Source organism: Zea mays, chromosome 10 (assembly GCF_902167145.1).
Source record: "Zea mays cultivar B73 chromosome 10, Zm-B73-REFERENCE-NAM-5.0, whole genome shotgun sequence".
Lineage (NCBI taxonomy): Eukaryota > Viridiplantae > Streptophyta > Magnoliopsida > Poales > Poaceae > Zea > Zea mays.
In genome coordinates this window covers 65,896,698-65,905,437 of record NC_050105.1, presented here as the reverse complement: position 1 = coordinate 65,905,437, position 8,740 = coordinate 65,896,698, and positions in this window count along the sequence as shown.

The window sequence follows — 8,740 nt, the reverse complement described above, 5'->3', positions numbered from 1 at the left end:
AGGAATGTTGTTCATAATATGCCTAGAAGAGATGTTGTTAATATTCCTAGGAAAGTTAATGAACCTTCTACAATATATCATGCTTTGAATGCTTCCTTTGCAATTTGTAGAAAGGATAGAAAGGTGATTGCTAAGAAATTAGGGGCAAAATGCAAGGGTGACAAAACTTGCATTTGGGTCCCTAAGACAATTGTGACTAACCTTGTAGGACCCAACAAGAGTTGGGTACCTAAGTCCCAAGCCTAAATTTGCCTTGCAGGTTTATGCATCCGAGGGCTCAAGCTGGATTATTGATAGCGGATGCACAAACCATATGACGGGGGAGAAGAAGATGTTCACCTCCTACGTCAAGAATAAGGATTCCCAAGATTCAATTATATTCGGTGATGGGAATCAAGGCAAGGTAAAAGGGTTAGGTAAAATTGCAATTTCTAATGAGCACTCTATCTCTAATGTGTTTTTAGTAGAGTCTCTTGGATATAATTTGCTATCTGTTAGTCAATTATGCAACATGGGGTAAAACTGTCTATTTACAAATGTAGATGTGTCTGTCTTTAGAAGAAGTGATGGTTCACTAGCTTTTAAGGGTGTATTAGACGGCAAACTTTATTTAGTTGATTTTGCAAAAGAAGAGGCCAGTCTAGATGCATGCTTAATAGCTAAGACTAGCATGGGCTGGCTGTGGCATCACCGCTTAGCACATGTGGGGATGAAGAACCTTCACAAGCTTCTAAAGGGAGAACACGTGATAGGTTTGACTAACGTGCATTTCGAAAAAGATAGACCTTGTGCAGCTTGTCAAGCAGGTAAACAAGTGGGAGGAGCACATCACAGCAAGAATGTGATGACCACTTCAAGACCCCTGGAGCTGCTGCATATGGACCTCTTCGGACCCGTCGCCTATCTGAGCATACGAGGGAGTAAGTATGGTCTAGTTATTGTTGATGACTTTTCCCGCTTCACTTGGGTGTTCTTTTTACAGGATAAGTCTGAAACCCAAGGGACCCTCAAGCGCTTCCTCAGGAGAGCTCAAAATGAGTTTGAGCTCAAGGTGAAGAAGATAAGGAGCGACAATGGGTCCGAGTTCAAGAACCTTCAAGTGGAGGAGTTCCTTGAGAAGGAAGGGATCAAGCACGAGTTCTCCGCTCCCTACACACCACAACAAAATGGTGTGGTAGAGAGGAAGAACAGGACGCTAATCGATATGGCGAGGACGATGCTTGGAGAATTCAAGACCCCCGAGTGTTTCTGGTCGGAAGCCGTGAACACGGCTTGCCACGCCATCAACAGGGTCTACCTTCATCGCCTCCTCAAGAAGACTTCATATGAGCTACTAACCGGTAACAAACCCAATGTATCATACTTTCATGTATTTGGGAGTAAATGCTACATCTTAGTGAAGAAGGGTAGAAACTCTAAATTTGCTCCCAAAGCTGTAGAAGGGTTTTTGTTAGGTTATGACTCAAATACAAAGGTGTATAGAGTCTTCAACAAATCATCGGGTTTAGTTGAAGTCTCTAGCGACGTTGTATTTGATGAGACTAATGGCTCTCCAAGAGAGCAAGTTGTTGATTGTGATGATGTAGATGAAGAAGATGTTCCAACAGCCGCTATACGAACCATGGCGATTGGAGAAGTGCGGCCACAGGAACAAGATGAACGAGATCAACCTTCTTCCTCGACAACGGTGCATCCCCCAACTCAAGACGATGAACAGGTTCATCAAAAGGAGACGTGTGATCAAGGGGGAGCACAAGATGATCATGTGATGGAGGAAGAAGCGCAACCGGCACCTCCAACCCAAGTTCGAGCGATGATTCAAAGGGATCATCCCGTCGACCAAATTCTGGGTGACATTAGCAAGGGAGTAACTACTCGATCTCGATTAGTTAATTTTTGTGAGCATTACTCCTTTGTCTCTTCTATTGAGCCTTTCAGGGTAGAGGAGGCCTTGCTAGATCCGGATTGGGTATTGGCCATGCAGGAGGAACTCAACAACTTCAAGCGCAATGAAGTTTGGACACTGGTGCCTCGTCCCAAGCAAAACGTTGTGGGAACCAAGTGGGTGTTCCGCAACAAACAGGACGAGCACGGGGTGGTGACGAGGAACAAGGCTCGACTTGTGGCAAAAGGTTATGCCCAAGTCGCAGGTTTGGATTTCGAGGAGACTTTTGCTCCTGTGGCTAGGCTAGAATCAATTCGTATCGTGCTAGCATATGCCACTCACCATTCTTTCAGGTTGTACCAAATGGATGTGAAGAGCGCTTTCCTCAACGGGCCAATCAAGGAGGAGGTGTACGTAGAGCAACCCCCTGGCTTCGAGGATGAACGGTACCCCGACCACGTGTGTAAGCTCTCTAAGGCGCTCTATGGACTTAAGCAAGCCCCAAGAGCATGGTATGAATGCCTTAGAGACTTTTTACTTGCTAATGCTTTCAAGGTTGGGAAAGCCGATCCAACTCTGTTCACTAAGACATGTGATGGTGATTTGTTTGTGTGCCAAATTTATGTCGATGACATAATATTTGGTTCTACTAACCAAAAGTCTTGTGAAGAGTTTAGCAGGGTGATGACGCAGAAATTTGAGATGTCGATGATGGGCGAGTTGAACTACTTCCTTGGGTTCCAAGTGAAACAACTCAAGGACGGCACCTTCATCTCCCAAACAAAGTACACGCAAGACTTGCTGAAGCGGTTTGGGATGAAGGATGCCAAGCCCGCAAAGACTCCGATGGGGACTGACGGACACACCGACCTCAACAAAGGAGGTAAGTCCGTTGATCAAAAAGCATACCGGTCCATGATAGGTTCTTTGCTTTACTTATGTGCTAGTAGACCGGATATTATGCTTAGTGTATGCATGTGTGCTAGATTTCAATCCGATCCTAAGGAGTGTCACTTAGTGGCGGTGAAGCGAATTCTTAGATATTTGGTGGCTACGCCTTGCTTCGGGCTCTGGTATCCAAAGGGGTCTACCTTTGACTTGGTTGGATACTCAGATTCCGACTATGCTGGATGTAAGGTCGATAGGAAGAGTACATCGGGGACGTGCCAATTCTTAGGAAGGTCCCTGGTGTCATGGAACTCTAAGAAACAAACCTCCGTTGCCCTATCCACCGCTGAGGCCGAGTACGTTGCCGCAGGACAGTGTTGCGCGCAACTACTTTGGATGAGGCAAACCCTCAGGGACTTTGGCTACAATCTGAGCAAAGTCCCACTCCTATGTGATAATGAGAGTGCTATCCGCATGGCGGAGAATCCTGTTGAGCACAGCCGCACAAAGCACATTGACATCCGGCATCACTTTTTGAGAGACCACCAGCAAAAGGGGGATATCGAAGTGTTTCATGTTAGCACCGAGAACCAGCTAGCCGATATCTTTACCAAGCCTCTAGATGAGAAGACCTTTTGCAGGTTGCGTAGTGAGCTAAATGTCTTAGATTCGCGGAACTTGGATTGAATTGTAGCATACATGTATCTATGCCTTATGATCATGTTCCTTTCTGCATTTTGTTGCTTATTATGGTGCTCAAGTTGTACAAACACTCCCTAGACCTCACAAGTCCGTTGCAAAGTGATGCACATGTTTAGGGGGAGATGTGTTACAACTTGACCCTTGGAGACTAACCATGTGTTTGAGTTTGATGATTTAGTCTCGAAGGAGGATTGAAAGGGAAAAAGGTGGACTTGGACCATGAAAGACTTCCACTGCACCCCGATGAGAGGGTAACTTATTCCAAGTTCATCTTTAAACTCTTATTGCCTATTTGCTCTTAATTGAAGATTTTGGTGAGGCAATGGGGTTAAAGGGCCAAGATTGATCCCGTTTTGGTGCTTGATGCCAAAGGGGGAGAAAATAAAGGCCAAAGCGATAAATGGATCAGCTACCACTTGAGAGATTTTGAAAATAGTAGGATAGAGCTTTTGGTGTGTCAAAACTCTTGCATTGTTTCTTTTGTCAAAAGTTGGCCTCTTGTGGGGAGAAATGTTGATTATGGGAAAAAGGGGGAGTTTTTGGATTCTTGAATCAAATTTCTTTGGAAAACCTCTCTTTATGTCTCTACAAGTGGATTTGACTTAGAGATAGGATTTTGAATTTGATTTGCAAAAACAAACCAAGTGGTGGCAAAGGATGATCCATATATGCCAAATTGAATCAAAATAAATTTGAGTTTTTATTTGAAGTGATATTGCACTTGTTCGAGTTGCTTTATGTTGTATTGGCATAAATCACCAAAAAGGGGGAGATTGAAAGGGAAATGTGCCCTTGGGCCATTTCTAAGTATTTTGGTGATTGCGTGCCAACACAAGTACTTAAATGTGAATCTATGCCCATGAATGGACAAAGTGCAAATCAAGAGCAAAGGTATGTTTCTAAGTCTTAGTACATTGGTTTTGTGTACTAATATTCTTGTCTAAGTATCAGAAACAGGAAGAAGAAGAAAAGAGGAGAATTGGCTGTGTACAGCCAAAAGGCTGTTCAGGTCTGGGGCACCGGACTGTCCGGTGGGGCACCGGACAGTGTCCGGTGCGCCAGGCTGGCTCGACCGAAGTGGCCACCCTCGGGAATTCGCCGACGGCGTACGGCTAAAATTCACCGGACTGTCCGGTGAGCCAACGGTCGGCCGGGCCAACGGTCGGCCGCGGATTCTGCGCGCGACACGTGGCTAAGCCAACGGTCGGAAGGGGGCACCGGACTGTCCGGTGTGCACCGGACATGTCCGGTGCGCCAACGGCTCCCAGATCTGCAACGGTCGGCTTCGCCATTTAAGGAAAGGAATCGGGCACCGGACACTGTCCGGTGTGCACCGGACTGTCCGGTGCGCCCGATGACAGAAGGCAAGGATGGCCTTCCAGATTTGTTCTCAACGGCTCCTAGCTGCCTTGGGGCTATAAAAGGGACCCCTAGGCGCATGGAGGAGTACACCAAGCATTCCTACAACATTCCTAAGCACCAAGACATCGATCTCGTGCATTCGTTTCATTGTGTTAGCATATAGAGCTCTTGTGGAGTTGTGAACTCTTTGAGTGTGTTGCGAGCTCTTGCTGCGACTTGTGTGCGTGTTGTTGCTCTGATCTTTTGAAGTCTTGTGTGCGTTGCTCATTCCTCCTTACTCCGTATTTCTTTGTGAATCTTAAGTGTAAGGGCGAGAGGCTCCAAGTTGTGGAGATTCCTCGCAAACGGGATATTGAAAGGCAAAGCAAAACACCGTGGTATTCAAGCTGGTCTTTGGACCGCTTGAGAGGGGTTGATTGCAACCCTCGTCCATTGGGACGCCACAACGTGGAGTAGGCAAGCGTTGGTCTTGGCCGAACCACGGGATAAACCACTGTGTCATCTCTGTGTTTGATCTCTTGTGGTATTGTGTTTTGTTGAGACTCCTCTCTAGCCACTTGGCAATTATTGTGCTAACACTTAACAAAGTTTTTTGTGGCTATAAGTTTAAGTTTTCACAGGATCACCTATTCACCCCCCCCCCCCTCTAGGTGCTCTCAGGAAGCTAACCCGAAACGGAAGAAGCCAAACCGCCGCACGCGGAGCATGTAACCGCCTCGCGGTTACAAGCACTCCTCCATCCTCGCCGAAACCAGCGGTCCAAAGGGCGGACCGCCATGCAGGTGGCGTGCAACCGCACCGCAGTGGCGCACCCCTTCGGCTTCGTCGCATCCAGCATGGAGGCCCAGGCCCACACGTCATGTAACCGGCGTGCCGGTTACTACGTGCAAGAAACCGCACCGCCACTTGCGCCAATGCCACGCCTTCTCGATTGTGGAACCGGTGCCGCGACTCGAGGCAACCCTGTGCATGGCCCAACAGTGCCAATCGAGCACAACGATCACAGGTCAGTCAGCCGCGGGAGGAGGCGCGACGGTTGATATGGCCAAAAGTGGACCGGTAGTAATGGCGGCAGCAGACAAGCGGAAGCAGCGGTCAAATCGCCTGCAGGCTCGCGTCCCCTCCTGAAGCGGCAGGGGAGCCCTCTCCCACGACGTGAAGACGACACGCCCGTGTTCCATTCCTCGAACGACTCGAGCACGCACAACGGCCGCCCCACGAACCGCCCGTCCCGTCGCATTAACTCCTCGGAGTGGCAAGCGACACCTTTGGCAAGCGAAGCGGGCGTCGTTTCACCTCCGCCATGATGACCGCGTCAAAAAAGGTGCGCCACACCGTTTAAATTCATATCCTTTTCCTCTTCCCCTTTCTCTCTCTTGCTACAGGGACCGGGAAAGGGGATATTTCAAAAGGGATCCTTCTCCGCGAAGGAAGCGGGCTCCAAGCCCTCCTACTGATCAGGGGTTCGAAGACTGGCTCCTCGAAAGGGTTCGACAGCCGCCCCAGAGCACTCGGGCTTCAAGCTCATTACTGATCAGGGGTTCGAAGGCTAGCCCCTCGGAAGGGTTCGACAGCCGCCTCAGAGCACTCGGGCTCCGCGCCCACTACTGATCAGGGGTTCGAAGGCTGACCCCTCGGAAGGGTTCGACAGCCGCCCAGAGCACGCAGAGCGAGGGATGACTCTGGGTACGTCCGTTACATGGCCGAGGCTCGGGCTACGATCCCGAGGTACCCTAGGACATTTCCGAGACCAGCAGGAGCGATTTTGTAACGGAATCCCATCAGAGGGAGGCATCAAGCCCTCGGACCCAATCGAACGGGCCCGGGTCCGGCAAATCACCTGCAGGTACTTTTGGAGCGCGCCTCTGGGCCACTAGCCGACCCTTATCGAATGGGGCACGGGCGTCCACTCGGATCACCCGTTAGCAACTCACTGGAGACACCATGTTCGGCGCCCTCCGAGGGCAACATGGCGCTTTCCCCCCCTTCCTCCTTGCGGAAAGGCGACGAAGGGGCGTATAATAAAAGTCGAGACAGTCCTTGATCGTCCTCTCGCTCCGTGCAGAGGCTCGGGGGCTGCTCTCGTAACCCGGCTACGGCCAAACCGTTAACAGCGTCAACAAACCAGCCTAAAAACTCGAAACCTGACCATGCACCCGGGCTACAATCAGGTCGCATGAGGGAACAACCAGGCCGGCCAAGGCATCACGAAAGGCGTTAAGACCTCAGAGGAGTCAAACCACTGCTCCGAGGCCTCGGGGGCTACACCCAGCGGGTGCGCTCGCGCGCACCCACCCACAGGAACAAAGTATAACTGAGAAAGGCCAGTCCCCTCGCAAAAAATGCGGCAAAGCCTCCAAGCGAGTACCAACACTCCCTTCGAGGCTCGGGGGCTACTGTCGGGTACCGTAATTAGGGGTACCGCCAACACTCCTAAACACGGCTGGTAACCCCCATCAACACAAGCTGCAGAGACTGATGGGCACGATTCAGGTCAAGGCTTCGTCTACCCAAGGGACGCGATCTCGCCTCGCCCGAGCCCAGCCTCGGGCGGGAACTGTAGTCCCGGATGAAGTTATGTCTCGCCCAAGGGCCTCCTCAGGCAGTGGGCGCACCCTCGGCACGCCCGAGGCTCAACTCGAGCAGGCTTCGTCAAGAAGCAACCTTGGCCAAATCGCCTCTCCAACCGACCGTATCGCAGGCGCATTCAATGCGAGGATCGCCTGACATCCTGACACACGTGCCTCAGTCGGCAAGGTCGGTCACTTCGACCTTTCGCTGACCGACCTAACAGGAAAACAGCGTCGCTCGCCCCTCTCCGACTGCTGTGCCACCCGCCAGGGTGAGGCTGACAACAGCCAAGTTCAGCCTCGGGTGCAACAGGAAGCTCCGCCTCGCCCGGCCTTAGGCCCCGGCCTCGGAAGGAGGTCTCCGCCTCGTCCGACCCTAGGGCTCGGCCTCAACCTCGGCCTCAGAAGGTGGTCTCCGCCTTGCCCGACCCTAGGGCTCGGCCTCAACCTCGGCCTCGGGAGGAATCGCGTCCTCACCCGACCCCGGCCTCGGCCTCAGGAGAAGTCTCCGCTTCGCCCGACCTTGGGCTCGGACCGACCGCGCCGTGGAGGATACATCATTACCCTACCCCTAGCTAGCTCAGGCTACGGGGGAACAAGACCGGCGTCCCATCTGGCTCGCCCCGGTAACAAGTAATGATGGCTCCCCGCGTGCGTCCATGACAACGGTGGTTCTCAGCCCCCTACGGAAGCAGGGAGACGTCAGCAAGATCCCAGCAGCACCGACAGCTGTGCTTCTACAGGGCTCAAGCACTTCTCTGACGGCCACGTTTTCGCCTACGCAGGGCTCAAGCACTTCTCTGTCAGCCACGTTGGCATGTACACAGGGCTCAGGCACTTCCCTGCCAGACACGTTAGCGCCTAGCTACACCCCTACTGTACATCTGGACCCTCTCCTTGCATCTATAAAAGGGAGGTCCAGGGCCTACATGCGGGAAGGTCGCGCGGGAGAACGAGCTAACGAACAGGCTTACTCTCTCTCTCTCGCGAACGCTTGTAACCCCTACTACGAGCACACCCCCTGGTGCGAGATAATACGAGCCGCGTTTTCCCTCTTGTGTTCCATCTCGCGCCAACCAATCTGGGCTGGGACACGCAGCGACAAATTTACTCGTCGGTCCAGGGACCCCCCGGGGTCGAAACGCCGACAATAAGGAGGGCGGACTTCTTGTGGCAGTTTGCCGAAGGTGTTTATGTCTTGAGGACCTTCGACGGAGAAGAAGACCCCCAATACTACACCCCATAGAAACTATCTACCTGATACTTTTGATGACACAGAAATATTCGATAAATATTAATGCATAACGATTATATAAAAATGAACAATATATTG